General features: G+C 39.3%; 12 non-coding genes across 12 annotated transcripts; all 12 read right to left on the bottom strand.

Moving 5' to 3' along the window:
* Positions 1 to 1655: 1655 nt before the first annotated feature.
* On the bottom strand, positions 1656 to 1727 carry TRNAE-CUC (transfer RNA glutamic acid (anticodon CUC)). The gene has a single exon. It is a non-coding gene; the product is annotated as a tRNA-Glu (tRNA).
* Positions 1728 to 2597: 870 nt separating this feature from the next.
* On the bottom strand, positions 2598 to 2669 carry TRNAE-CUC (transfer RNA glutamic acid (anticodon CUC)). Its single transcript has one exon. It is a non-coding gene; the product is annotated as a tRNA-Glu (tRNA).
* Positions 2670 to 3522: 853 nt separating this feature from the next.
* TRNAE-CUC (transfer RNA glutamic acid (anticodon CUC)) lies at positions 3523 to 3594 on the bottom strand. The gene has a single exon. It is a non-coding gene; the product is annotated as a tRNA-Glu (tRNA).
* A 1038-nt stretch (positions 3595 to 4632) lies between these two features.
* On the bottom strand, positions 4633 to 4704 carry TRNAE-CUC (transfer RNA glutamic acid (anticodon CUC)). Its single transcript has one exon. It is a non-coding gene; the product is annotated as a tRNA-Glu (tRNA).
* An 869-nt stretch (positions 4705 to 5573) lies between these two features.
* TRNAE-CUC (transfer RNA glutamic acid (anticodon CUC)) lies at positions 5574 to 5645 on the bottom strand. The gene has a single exon. It is a non-coding gene; the product is annotated as a tRNA-Glu (tRNA).
* An 859-nt stretch (positions 5646 to 6504) lies between these two features.
* TRNAE-CUC (transfer RNA glutamic acid (anticodon CUC)) lies at positions 6505 to 6576 on the bottom strand. Its single transcript has one exon. It is a non-coding gene; the product is annotated as a tRNA-Glu (tRNA).
* A 1039-nt stretch (positions 6577 to 7615) lies between these two features.
* Positions 7616 to 7687, bottom strand: TRNAE-CUC (transfer RNA glutamic acid (anticodon CUC)). The gene has a single exon. It is a non-coding gene; the product is annotated as a tRNA-Glu (tRNA).
* An 856-nt stretch (positions 7688 to 8543) lies between these two features.
* On the bottom strand, positions 8544 to 8615 carry TRNAE-CUC (transfer RNA glutamic acid (anticodon CUC)). The gene has a single exon. It is a non-coding gene; the product is annotated as a tRNA-Glu (tRNA).
* Positions 8616 to 9653: 1038 nt separating this feature from the next.
* TRNAE-CUC (transfer RNA glutamic acid (anticodon CUC)) lies at positions 9654 to 9725 on the bottom strand. Its single transcript has one exon. It is a non-coding gene; the product is annotated as a tRNA-Glu (tRNA).
* An 857-nt stretch (positions 9726 to 10582) lies between these two features.
* Positions 10583 to 10654, bottom strand: TRNAE-CUC (transfer RNA glutamic acid (anticodon CUC)). Its single transcript has one exon. It is a non-coding gene; the product is annotated as a tRNA-Glu (tRNA).
* Positions 10655 to 11693: 1039 nt separating this feature from the next.
* On the bottom strand, positions 11694 to 11765 carry TRNAE-CUC (transfer RNA glutamic acid (anticodon CUC)). The gene has a single exon. It is a non-coding gene; the product is annotated as a tRNA-Glu (tRNA).
* Positions 11766 to 13564: 1799 nt separating this feature from the next.
* Positions 13565 to 13636, bottom strand: TRNAE-CUC (transfer RNA glutamic acid (anticodon CUC)). The gene has a single exon. It is a non-coding gene; the product is annotated as a tRNA-Glu (tRNA).
* Positions 13637 to 14150: the final 514 nt, after the last annotated feature.

The following is a 14150-nucleotide window of genomic DNA, read 5'->3' as shown; positions in this document are numbered from 1 at the left end:
ATCCTCACATGTGGCACTTTTCTTTAGAGATTTTGTCTCCATCTTGTCTAGAGAGCCACATTTGTTTCCACTGAGTACCAAAAATCAACAATAATATATCGAGGGGTTTGAGTCTCTTGACACCAAGAATTTGGAAGTCGAAGGTAAGAATGATTTCCGATATGAGCTCAAATGGCTTTTTGTGCAACAGAATGGAATGAATAGCTAAAAGCTCTTGTGGTCAGCATTTTTCGCTGCAAAGAGCAATTTTAATCTAAACTAACTTTGTCTGCAAGGTATGTGTCGACCTTTGAATGCAGGAACTATTGCAGAAAAAAGTGGCAGTCCCCTATCAGGAATTGAACCAGTAAACTAAGAAAACTGCTTGCTAATTAATATGGGATATTCCACAGAGTTGCAGAAAACATATAGGGTTTTAAAAAAAAAAAAAAGAGTGTTGCCTTCACTAAAAAGCTGTTTTTCATTTTAGTAGTTGAATCCTGCCTCATTTGAGCTGGAGTTAACAGGTCAATTCAATATACTGAAGATTGTAAGTTTTTTCCTCAGATGGTATGTAGTTTACTCATTATCTTTCGCAGGAGAGCCTAGAAACTTTACCATTCAGTTCCAATATTCTATGGATAAGTAAGGAAATTTTAGGTCAAATGACAGGCCACAATGGCCAACCAATTGCGTCGGCCTTTGAATGTCGAAACAAGCACAGAAAAATTTGCATTCCCATACCGGGAGTCGAACCCGGGCCGCCTGGGTGAGAACCAGGAATCCTAACCGCTAGACCATAAGGGAAATGTTGTGCTGTGTAGTCGATGATGTGGAAAAAAAGAACTTTATTTCTTTGAGTAAGCAACTTCTGCACGTTTGCAACAGAAGCTTTCCTTGTTAGCACAATAGGTGGCGCGTCAATCTCAAACTCTTAAGGTCATGATTGTGATCCTCACATGTGGCACTTTTCTTTGGAGATTTTGTCTCCATCTTGTCTAGAGAGCCACATTTGTTTCCACTGAGTACCAAAAATCAACAATAATATTTCGAGGGGTTTGAGTCTCTTGACACCAAGAATTTGGAAGTCGAAGGTAAGAATGATTTCCGATATGAGCTTAAATGGCTTTTTGTGCAACAGAATGGAATGAATAGCTAAAAGCTCTTGTGGTCAGCATTTTTCGCTGCAAAGAGCAATTTTAATCTAAACTAACTTTGTCTGCAAGGTATGTGTCGACCTTTGAATGCAGGAACTATTGCAGAAAAAAGTGGCAGTCCCCTATCAGGAATTGAACCAGTAAACTAAGAAAACTGCTTGCTAATTAATATGGGATATTCCACAGAGTTGCAGAAAACATATAGGGTTTTAAAAAAAAAAAAAAAGAAAAAAAAAGAGTGTTGCCTTCACTAAAAAGCTGTTTTTCATTTTAGTAGTTGAATCCTGCCTCATTTGAGCTGGAGTTAACAGGTTAATTCAATATACTGAAGATTGTAAGTTTTTTCCTCAGACGGTATGTAGTTTACTCATTATCTTTCGCAGGAGAGCCTAGAAACTTTACCATTCAGTTCCAATATTCTATGGATAAGTAAGGAAATTTTAGGTGAAATGACAAGCCACAATGGCCAACCAATTGCGTCGGCCTTTGAATGTCGAAACAAGCACAGAAAAATTTGCATTCCCATACCGGGAGTCGAACCCGGGCCGCCTGGGTGAGAACCAGGAATCCTAACCGCTAGACCATATGGGAAATGTTGTGCTGTGTAGTCGATGATGTGGAAAAAAAGAAATTTATTTCTTTGAGTAAGCAACTTCTGCATGTTTGCAACAGAAGCGTTCCTTTTTAGCACAATAGGTGGCGCGTCAATCTCAAACTCTTAAGGTCATGATTGTGATCCTCACATGTGGCACTTTTCTTTAGAGATTTTGTCTCCATCTTGTCTAGAGAGCCACATTTGTTTCCACTGAGTACCAAAAATCAACAATAATATATCGAGGGGTTTGAGTCTCTTGACACCAAGAATTTGGAAGTCGAAGGTAAGAATGATTTCCGATATGAGCTCAAATGGCTTTTTGTGCAACAGAATGGAATGAATAGCTAAAAGCTCTTGTGGTCAGCATTTTTCGCTGCAAAGAGCAATTTTAATCTAAACTAACTTTGTCTGCAAGGTATGTGTCGACCTTTGAATGCAGGAACTATTGCAGAAAAAAGTGGCACTCCCCTATCAGGAATTGAACCAGTAAACTAAGAAAACTGCTTGCTAATTAATATGGGATATTCCACAGAGTTGCAGAAAACATATAGGGTTTTAAAAAAAAAAAAAAAAGAAAAAAAAAGAGTGTTGCCTTCACTAAAAAGCTGTTTTTCATTTTAGTAGTTGAATCCTGCCTCATTTGAGCTGGAGTTAACAGGTTAATTCAATATACTGAAGATTGTAAGTTTTTTCCTCAGACGGTATGTAGTTTACTCATTATCTTTCGCAGGAGAGCCTAGAAACTTTACCATTCAGTTCCAATATTCTATGGATAAGTAAGGAAATTTTAGGTGAAATGACAAGCCACAATGGCCAACCAATTGCGTCGGCCTTTGAATGTTGAAAAAAGCACAGAAAAATTTGCATTCCCATACCGGGAGTCGAACCCGGGCCGCCTGGGTGAGAACCAGGAATCCTAACCGCTAGACCATATGGGAAATGTTGTGCTGTGTAGTCGATGATGTGGAAAAAAAGAAATTTATTTCTTTGAGTAAGCAACTTCTGCATGTTTGCAACAGAAGCGTTCCTTTTTAGCACAATAGGTGGCGCGTCAATCTCAAACTCTTAAGGTCATGATTGTGATCCTCACATGTGGCACTTTTCTTTAGAGATTTTGTCTCCATCTTGTCTAGAGAGCCACATTTGTTTCCACTGAGTACCAAAAATCAACAATAATATATCGAGGGGTTTGAGTCTCTTGACACCAAGAATTTGGAAGTCGAAGGTAAGAATGATTTCCGATATGAGCTCAAATGGCTTTTTGTGCAACAGAATGGAATGAATAGCTAAAAGCTCTTGTGGTCAGCATTTTTCGCTGCAAAGAGCAATTTTAATCTAAACTAACTTTGTCTGCAAGGTATGTGTCGACCTTTGAATGCAGGAACTATTGCAGAAAAAAGTGGCAGTCCCCTATCAGGAATTGAACCAGTAAACTAAGAAAACTGCTTGCTAATTAATATGGGATATTCCACAGAGTTGCAGAAAACATATAGGGTTTTAAAAAAAAAGAGTGTTGCCTTCACTAAAAAGCTGTTTTTCATTTTAGTAGTTGAATCCTGCCTCATTTGAGCTGGAGTTAACAGGTCAATTCAATATACTGAAGATTGTAAGTTTTTTCCTCAGATGGTATGTAGTTTACTCATTATCTTTCGCAGGAGAGCCTAGAAACTTTACCATTCAGTTCCAATATTCTATGGATAAGTAAGGAAATTTTAGGTCAAATGACAGGCCACAATGGCCAACCAATTGCGTCGGCCTTTGAATGTCGAAACAAGCACAGAAAAATTTGCATTCCCATACCGGGAGTCGAACCCGGGCCGCCTGGGTGAGAACCAGGAATCCTAACCGCTAGACCATATGGGAAATGTTGTGCTGTGTAGTCGATGATGTGGAAAAAAAGAACTTTACTTCTTTGAGTAAGCACAACTTCTGCACGTTTGCAACAGAAGCTTTCCTTGTTAGCACAATAGGTGGCGCGTCAATTTCAAACTCTTAAGGCCCTGTCACACACAGAGATAAATCTGCGGCAGATCTGTGGTTGCAGTGAAATTGTGGACAATCAGTGCCAGGTTTGTGGCTATGTACAAATGGAACAATATGTCCATGATTTCACTGCAACCACAGATCTGCCAAAGATTTATTTCTGTGTGTGACAGGGCCTTTAAGGTCATGATTGTGATCCTCACATGTGGCCCTTTTCTTTGGAGATTTTGTCTCCATCTTGTCTAGAGAGCCACATTTGTTTCCACTGAGTACCAAAAATCAACAATAATATATTGAGGGGTTTGAGTCCCTTGACACCAAGTATTTGGAAGTCGAAGGTAAGAATGATTTCCGATATGAGCTCAAATGGCTTTTTGTGCAAAAGAATGGAATGAATGGCTAAAAGCTCTTGTGGTCAGCATTTTTCGCTGCAAAGAGCAATTTTAATCTAAACTAACTTTGTCTGCAAGGTATGTGTCGACCTTTGAATGCAGGAACTATTGCAGAAAAAAGTGGCACTCCCCTGTCAGGAATTGAACCAGTAAACTAAGAAAACTGCTTGCTAATTAATATGGGATATTCCACAGAGTTGCAGAAAACATATAGGGTTTTAAAAATAAAAAAAAAAAAAAAAAGAGTGTTGCCTTCACTAAAAAGCTGTTTTTCATTTTAGTAGTTGAATCCTGCCTCATTTGAGCTGGAGTTAACAGGTCACTTCAATATACTGAAGATTGTAAGTTTTTTCCTCAGACGGTATGTAGTTTACTCATTATCTTTCGCAGGAGAGCCTAGAAACTTTACCATTCAGTTCCAATATTCTATGGATAAGTAAGGAAATTTTAGGTCAAATGACAGGCCACAATGGCCAACCAATTGCGTCGGCCTTTGAATGTCGAAACAAGCACAGAAAAATTTGCATTCCCATACCGGGAGTCGAACCCGGGCCGCCTGGGTGAGAACCAGGAATCCTAACCGCTAGACCATATGGGAAATGTTGTGCTGTGTAGTCGATGATGTGGAAAAATAGAACTTTATTTCTTTGAGTAAGCAACTTCTGCACGTTTGCAACAGAAGCTTTCCTTGTTAGCACAATAGGTGGCGCGTCAATCTCAAACTCTTAAGGTCATGATTGTGATCCTCACATGTGGCACTTTTCTTTGGAGATTTTGTCTCCATCTTGTCTAGAGAGCCACATTTGTTTCCACTGAGTACCAAAAATCAACAATAATATATCGAGGGGTTTGAGTCTCTTGACACCAAGAATTTGGAAGTCGAAGGTAAGAATGATTTCCGATATGAGCTTAAATGGCTTTTTGTGCAACAGAATGGAATGAATAGCTAAAAGCTCTTGTGGTCAGCATTTTTCGCTGCAAAGAGCAATTTTAATCTAAACTAACTTTGTCTGCAAGGTATGTGTCGACCTTTGAATGCAGGAACTATTGCAGAAAAAAGTGGCAGTCCCCTATCAGGAATTGAACCAGTAAACTAAGAAAACTGCTTGCTAATTAATATGGGATATTCCACAGAGTTGCAGAAAACATATAGGGTTTTAAAAAAAAAAAAAAAGAAAAAAAAAGAGTGTTGCCTTCACTAAAAAGCTGTTTTTCATTTTAGTAGTTGAATCCTGCCTCATTTGAGCTGGAGTTAACAGGTTAATTCAATATACTGAAGATTGTAAGTTTTTTCCTCAGACGGTATGTAGTTTACTCATTATCTTTCGCAGGAGAGCCTAGAAACTTTACCATTCAGTTCCAATATTCTATGGATAAGTAAGGAAATTTTAGGTGAAATGACAAGCCACAATGGCCAACCAATTGCGTCGGCCTTTGAATGTCGAAACAAGCACAGAAAAATTTGCATTCCCATACCGGGAGTCGAACCCGGGCCGCCTGGGTGAGAACCAGGAATCCTAACCGCTAGACCATATGGGAAATGTTGTGCTGTGTAGTCGATGATGTGGAAAAAAAGAAATTTATTTCTTTGAGTAAGCAACTTCTGCATGTTTGCAACAGAAGCGTTCCTTTTTAGCACAATAGGTGGCGCGTCAATCTCAAACTCTTAAGGTCATGATTGTGATCCTCACATGTGGCACTTTTCTTTAGAGATTTTGTCTCCATCTTGTCTAGAGAGCCACATTTGTTTCCACTGAGTACCAAAAATCAACAATAATATATCGAGGGGTTTGAGTCTCTTGACACCAAGAATTTGGAAGTCGAAGGTAAGAATGATTTCCGATATGAGCTCAAATGGCTTTTTGTGCAACAGAATGGAATGAATAGCTAAAAGCTCTTGTGGTCAGCATTTTTCGCTGCAAAGAGCAATTTTAATCTAAACTAACTTTGTCTGCAAGGTATTTGTCGACCTTTGAATGCAGGAACTATTGCAGAAAAAAGTGGCAGTCCCCTATCAGGAATTGAACCAGTAAACTAAGAAAACTGCTTGCTAATTAATATGGGATATTCCACAGAGTTGCAGAAAACATATAGGGTTTTAAAAAAAAAAAAAAAGAGTGTTGCCTTCACTAAAAAGCTGTTTTTCATTTTAGTAGTTGAATCCTGCCTCATTTGAGCTGGAGTTAACAGGTCAATTCAATATACTGAAGATTGTAAGTTTTTTCCTCAGATGGTATGTAGTTTACTCATTATCTTTCGCAGGAGAGCCTAGAAACTTTACCATTCAGTTCCAATATTCTATGGATAAGTAAGGAAATTTTAGGTCAAATGACAGGCCACAATGGCCAACCAATTGCGTCGGCCTTTGAATGTCGAAACAAGCACAGAAAAATTTGCATTCCCATACCGGGAGTCGAACCCGGGCCGCCTGGGTGAGAACCAGGAATCCTAACCGCTAGACCATATGGGAAATGTTGTGCTGTGTAGTCGATGATGTGGAAAAAAAGAACTTTACTTCTTTGAGTAAGCACAACTTCTGCACGTTTGCAACAGAAGCTTTCCTTGTTAGCACAATAGGTGGCGCGTCAATTTCAAACTCTTAAGGCCCTGTCACACACAGAGATAAATCTGCGGCAGATCTGTGGTTGCAGTGAAATTGTGGACAATCAGTGCCAGGTTTGTGGCTATGTACAAATGGAACAATATGTCCATGATTTCACTGCAACCACAGATCTGCCAAAGATTTATTTCTGTGTGTGACAGGGCCTTTAAGGTCATGATTGTGATCCTCACATGTGGCCCTTTTCTTTGGAGATTTTGTCTCCATCTTGTCTAGAGAGCCACATTTGTTTCCACTGAGTACCAAAAATCAACAATAATATATTGAGGGGTTTGAGTCCCTTGACACCAAGTATTTGGAAGTCGAAGGTAAGAATGATTTCCGATATGAGCTCAAATGGCTTTTTGTGCAAAAGAATGGAATGAATGGCTAAAAGCTCTTGTGGTCAGCATTTTTCGCTGCAAAGAGCAATTTTAATCTAAACTAACTTTGTCTGCAAGGTATGTGTCGACCTTTGAATGCAGGAACTATTGCAGAAAAAAGTGGCACTCCCCTGTCAGGAATTGAACCAGTAAACTAAGAAAACTGCTTGCTAATTAATATGGGATATTCCTCAGAGTTGCAGAAAACATATAGGGTTTTAAAAATAAAAAAAAAAAAAAAAAAGAGTGTTGCCTTCACTAAAAAGCTGTTTTTCATTTTAGTAGTTGAATCCTGCCTCATTTGAGCTGGAGTTAACAGGTCACTTCAATATACTGAAGATTGTAAGTTTTTTCCTCAGACGGTATGTAGTTTACTCATTATCTTTCGCAGGAGAGCCTAGAAACTTTACCATTCAGTTCCAATATTCTATGGATAAGTAAGGAAATTTTAGGTCAAATGACAGGCCACAATGGCCAACCAATTGCGTCGGCCTTTGAATGTCGAAACAAGCACAGAAAAATTTGCATTCCCATACCGGGAGTCGAACCCGGGCCGCCTGGGTGAGAACCAGGAATCCTAACCGCTAGACCATATGGGAAATGTTGTGCTGTGTAGTCGATGATGTGGAAAAAAAGAACTTTATTTCTTTGAGTAAGCAACTTCTGCACGTTTGCAACAGAAGCTTTCCTTGTTAGCACAATAGGTGGCGCGTCAATCTCAAACTCTTAAGGTCATGATTGTGATCCTAACATGTGGCCCTTTTCTTTGGAGATTTTGTCTCCATCTTGTCTAGAGAGCCACATTTGTTTCCACTGAGTACCAAAAATCAACAATAATATATTGAGGGGTTTGAGTCTCTTGACACCAAGAATTTGGAAGTCGAAGGTAAGAATGATTTCCGATATGAGCTCAAATGGCTTTTTGTGCAACAGAATGGAATGAATAGCTAAAAGCTCTTGTGGTCAGCATTTTTCGCTGCAAAGAGCAATTTTAATCTAAACTAACTTTGTCTGCAAGGTATGTGTCGACCTTTGAATGCAGGAACTATTGCAGAAAAAAGTGGCACTCCCCTATCAGGAATTGAACCAATAAACTAAGAAAACTGCTTGCTAATTAATATGGGATATTCCACAGAGTTGCAGAAAACATATAGGGTTTTAAAAAAAAAAAAGAGTGTTGCCTTCACTAAAAAGCTGTTTTTCATTTTAGTAGTTGAATCCTGCCTCATTTGAGCTGGAGTTAACAGGTCAATTCAATATACTGAAGATTGTAAGTTTTTTCCTCAGACGGTATGTAGTTTACTCATTATCTTTCGCAGGAGAGCCTAGAAACTTTACCATTCAGTTCCAATATTCTATGGATAAGTAAGGAAATTTTAGGTCAAATGACAGGCCACAATGGCCAACCAATTGCGTCGGCCTTTGAATGTCGAAACAAGCACAGAAAAATTTGCATTCCCATACCGGGAGTCGAACCCGGGCCGCCTGGGTGAGAACCAGGAATCCTAACCGCTAGACCATATGGGAAATGTTGTGCTGTGTAGTCGATGATGTGGAAAAAAAGAACTTTACTTCTTTGAGTAAGCACAACTTCTGCACGTTTGCAACAGAAGCTTTCCTTGTTAGCACAATAGGTGGCGCGTCAATTTCAAACTCTTAAGGCCCTGTCACACACAGAGATAAATCTGCGGCAGATCTGTGGTTGCAGTGAAATTGTGGACAATCAGTGCCAGGTTTGTGGCTATGTACAAATGGAACAATATGTCCATGATTTCACTGCAACCACAGATCTGCCAAAGATTTATTTCTGTGTGTGACAGGGCCTTTAAGGTCATGATTGTGATCCTCACATGTGGCCCTTTTCTTTGGAGATTTTGTCTCCATCTTGTCTAGAGAGCCACATTTGTTTCCACTGAGTACCAAAAATCAACAATAATATATTGAGGGGTTTGAGTCCCTTGACACCAAGTATTTGGAAGTCGAAGGTAAGAATGATTTCCGATATGAGCTCAAATGGCTTTTTGTGCAAAAGAATGGAATGAATGGCTAAAAGCTCTTGTGGTCAGCATTTTTCGCTGCAAAGAGCAATTTTAATCTAAACTAACTTTGTCTGCAAGGTATGTGTCGACCTTTGAATGCAGGAACTATTGCAGAAAAAAGTGGCACTCCCCTGTCAGGAATTGAACCAGTAAACTAAGAAAACTGCTTGCTAATTAATATGGGATATTCCACAGAGTTGCAGAAAACATATAGGGTTTTAAAAATAAAAAAAAAAAAAAAAAGAGTGTTGCCTTCACTAAAAAGCTGTTTTTCATTTTAGTAGTTGAATCCTGCCTCATTTGAGCTGGAGTTAACAGGTCACTTCAATATACTGAAGATTGTAAGTTTTTTCATCAGACGGTATGTAGTTTACTCATTATCTTTCGCAGGAGAGCCTAGAAACTTTACCATTCAGTTCCAATATTCTATGGATAAGTAAGGAAATTTTAGGTCAAATGACAGGCCACAATGGCCAACCAATTGCGTCGGCCTTTGAATGTCGAAACAAGCACAGAAAAATTTGCATTCCCATACCGGGAGTCGAACCCGGGCCGCCTGGGTGAGAACCAGGAATCCTAACCGCTAGACCATATGGGAAATGTTGTGCTGTGTAGTCGATGATGTGGAAAAATAGAACTTTATTTCTTTGAGTAAGCAACTTCTGCACGTTTGCAACAGAAGCTTTCCTTGTTAGCACAATAGGTGGCGCGTCAATCTCAAACTCTTAAGGTCATGATTGTGATCCTCACATGTGGCACTTTTCTTTGGAGATTTTGTCTCCATCTTGTCTAGAGAGCCACATTTGTTTCCACTGAGTACCAAAAATCAACAATAATATATCGAGGGGTTTGAGTCTCTTGACACCAAGAATTTGGAAGTCGAAGGTAAGAATGATTTCCGATATGAGCTTAAATGGCTTTTTGTGCAACAGAATGGAATGAATAGCTAAAAGCTCTTGTGGTCAGCATTTTTCGCTGCAAAGAGCAATTTTAATCTAAACTAACTTTGTCTGCAAGGTATGTGTCGACCTTTAAATGCAGGAACTATTGCAGAAAAAAGTGGCAGTCCCCTATCAGGAATTGAACCAGTAAACTAAGAAAACTGCTTGCTAATTAATATGGGATATTCCACAGAGTTGCAGAAAACATATAGGGTTTTAAAAAAAAAAAAAGAGTGTTGCCTTCACTAAAAAGCTGTTTTTCATTTTAGTAGTTGAATCCTGCCTCATTTGAGCTGGAGTTAACAGGTCAATTCAATATACTGAAGATTGTAAGTTTTTTCCTCAGACGGTATGTAGTTTACTCATTATCTTTCGCAGGAGAGCCTAGAAACTTTACCATTCAGTTCCAATATTCTATGGATAAGTAAGGAAATTTTAGGTCAAATGACAGGCCACAATGGCCAACCAATTGCGTCGGCCTTTGAATGTCGAAACAAGCACAGAAAAATTTGCATTCCCATACCGGGAGTCGAACCCGGGCCGCCTGGGTGAGAACCAGGAATCCTAACCGCTAGACCATATGGGAAATGTTGTGCTGTGTAGTCGATGATGTGGAAAAAAAGAACTTTACTTCTTTGAGTAAGCACAACTTCTGCACGTTTGCAACAGAAGCTTTCCTTGTTAGCACAATAGGTGGCGCGTCAATTTCAAACTCTTAAGGCCCTGTCACACACAGAGATAAATCTGCGGCAGATCTGTGGTTGCAGTGAAATTGTGGACAATCAGTGCCAGGTTTGTGGCTATGTACAAATGGAACAATATGTCCATGATTTCACTGCAACCACAGATCTGCCAAAGATTTATTTCTGTGTGTGACAGGGCCTTTAAGGTCATGATTGTGATCCTCACATGTGGCCCTTTTCTTTGGAGATTTTGTCTCCATCTTGTCTAGAGAGCCACATTTGTTTCCACTGAGTACCAAAAATCAACAATAATATATTGAGGGGTTTGAGTCCCTTGACACCAAGTATTTGGAAGTCGAAGGTAAGAATGATTTCCGATATGAGCTCAAATGGCTTTTTGTGCAAAAGAATGGAATGAATGGCTAAAAGCTCTTGTGGTCAGCATTTTTCGCTGCAAAGAGCAATTTTAATCTAAACTAACTTTGTCTGCAAGGTATGTGTCGACCTTTGAATGCAGGAACTATTGCAGAAAAAAGTGGCACTCCCCTGTCAGGAATTGAACCAGTAAACTAAGAAAACTGCTTGCTAATTAATATGGGATATTCCACAGAGTTGCAGAAAACATATAGGGTTTTAAAAATAAAAAAAAAAAAAAAAAAGAGTGTTGCCTTCACTAAAAAGCTGTTTTTCATTTTAGTAGTTGAATCCTGCCTCATTTGAGCTGGAGTTAACAGGTCACTTCAATATACTGAAGATTGTAAGTTTTTTCATCAGACGGTATGTAGTTTACTCATTATCTTTCGCAGGAGAGCCTAGAAACTTTACCATTCAGTTCCAATATTCTATGGATAAGTAAGGAAATTTTAGGTCAAATGACAGGCCACAATGGCCAACCAATTGCGTCGGCCTTTGAATGTCGAAACAAGCACAGAAAAATTTGCATTCCCATACCGGGAGTCGAACCCGGGCCGCCTGGGTGAGAACCAGGAATCCTAACCGCTAGACCATATGGGAAATGTTGTGCTGTGTAGTCGATGATGTGGAAAAATAGAACTTTATTTCTTTGAGTAAGCAACTTCTGCACGTTTGCAACAGAAGCTTTCCTTGTTAGCACAATAGGTGGCGCGTCAATCTCAAACTCTTAAGGTCATGATTGTGATCCTCACATGTGGCACTTTTCTTTGGAGATTTTGTCTCCATCTTGTCTAGAGAGCCACATTTGTTTCCACTGAGTACCAAAAATCAACAATAATATATCGAGGGGTTTGAGTCTCTTGACACCAAGAATTTGGAAGTCGAAGGTAAGAATGATTTCCGATATGAGCTTAAATGGCTTTTTGTGCAACAGAATGGAATGAATAGCTAAAAGCTCTTGTGGTCAGCATTTTTCGCTGCAAAGAGCAATTTTAATCTAAACTAACTTTGTCTGCAAGGTATGTGTCGACCTTTGAATGCAGGAACTATTGCAGAAAAAAGTGGCAGTCCCCTATCAGGAATTGAACCAGTAAACTAAGAAAACTGCTTGCTAATTAATATGGGATATTCCACAGAGTTGCAGAAAACATATAGGGTTTAAAAAAAAAAAAAAAAAAAAAAAAAAAGAGTGTTGCCTTCACTAAAAAGCTGTTTTTCATTTTAGTAGTTGAATCCTGCCTCATTTGAGCTGGAGTTAACAGGTCAATTCAATATACTGAAGATTGTAAGTTTTTTCCTCAGACGGTATGTAGTTTACTCATTATCTTTCGCAGGAGAGCCTAGAAACTTTACCATTCAGTTCCAATATTCTATGGATAAGTAAGGAAATTTTAGGTCAAATGACAGGCCACAATGGCCAACCAATTGCGTCGGCCTTTGAATGTCGAAACAAGCACAGAAAAGTTTGCATTCACATACCGGGAGTCGAACCCGGGCCGCCTGGGTGAGAACCAGGAATCCTAACCGCTAGACCATATGGGAAATGTTGTGCTGTGTAGTCGATGATGTGGAAAAAAAGAACTTTATTTCTTTGAGTAAGCAACTTCTGCACGTTTGCAACAGAAGCTTTCCTTGTTAGCACAATAGGTGGCGCGTCAATCTCAAACTCTTAAGGTCATGATTGTGATCCTAACATGTGGCCCTTTTCTTTGGAGATTTTGTCTCCATCTTGTCTAGAGAGCCACATTTGTTTCCACTGAGTACCAAAAATCAACAATAATATATTGAGGGGTTTGAGTCTCTTGACACCAAGAATTTGGAAGTCGAAGGTAAGAATGATTTCCGATATGAGCTCAAATGGCTTTTTGTGCAACAGAATGGAATGAATAGCTAAAAGCTCTTGTGGTCAGCATTTTTCGCTGCAAAGAGCAATTTTAATCTAAACTAACTTTGTCTGCAAGGTATGTGTCGACCTTTGAATGCAGGAACTACTGCAGAAAAAAGTGGCACTCCCCTATCAGGAATTGAACCAGTAAACTAAGAAAACTGCTTGCTAATTAATATGGGATATTCCACAGAGTTGCAGAAAACATATAGGGTTTTAAAAAAAAAAAAAGAGTGTTGCCTTCACTAAAAAGCTGTTTTTCATTTTAGTAGTTGAATCCTGCCTCATTTGAGCTGGAGTTAACAGGTCAATTCAATATACTGAAGATTGTAAGTTTTTTCCTCAGACGGTATGTAGTTTACTCATTATCTTTCGCAGGAGAGCCTAGAAACTTTACCATTCAGTTCCAATATTCTATGGATAAGTAAGGAAATTTTAGGTCAAATGACAGGCCACAATGGCCAACCAATTACGTCGGCCTTTGAATGTCGAAACAAGCACAGAAAAATTTGCATTCCCATACCGGGAGTCGAACCCGGGCCGCCTGGGTGAGAACCAGGAATCCTAACCGCTAGACCATATGGGAAATGTTGTGCTGTGTAGTCGATGATGTGGAAAAAAAGAACTTTACTTCTTTGAGTAAGCACAACTTCTGCACGTTTGCAACAGAAGCTTTCCTTGTTAGCACAATAGGTGGCGCGTCAATTTCAAACTCTTAAGGCCCTGTCACACACAGAGATAAATCTGCGGCAGATCTGTGGTTGCAGTGAAATTGTGGACAATCAGTGCCAGGTTTGTGGCTATGTACAAATGGAACAATATGTCCATGATTTCACTGCAACCACAGATCTGCCAAAGATTTATTTCTGTGTGTGACAGGGCCTTTAAGGTCATGATTGTGATCCTCACATGTGGCCCTTTTCTTTGGAGATTTTGTCTCCATCTTGTCTAGAGAGCCACATTTGTTTCCACTGAGTACCAAAAATCAACAATAATATATTGAGGGGTTTGAGTCCCTTGACACCAAGTATTTGGAAGTCGAAGGTAAGAATGATTTCCGATATGAGCTCAAATGGCTTTTTGTGCAAAAGAATGGAATG

This window comes from Anomaloglossus baeobatrachus, chromosome 4, assembly GCF_048569485.1.
Source record: "Anomaloglossus baeobatrachus isolate aAnoBae1 chromosome 4, aAnoBae1.hap1, whole genome shotgun sequence".
Lineage (NCBI taxonomy): Eukaryota > Metazoa > Chordata > Amphibia > Anura > Aromobatidae > Anomaloglossus > Anomaloglossus baeobatrachus.
Note: the sequence above shows the minus strand (reverse complement) of the source record. Positions and strands in the feature narration are given on the sequence as shown.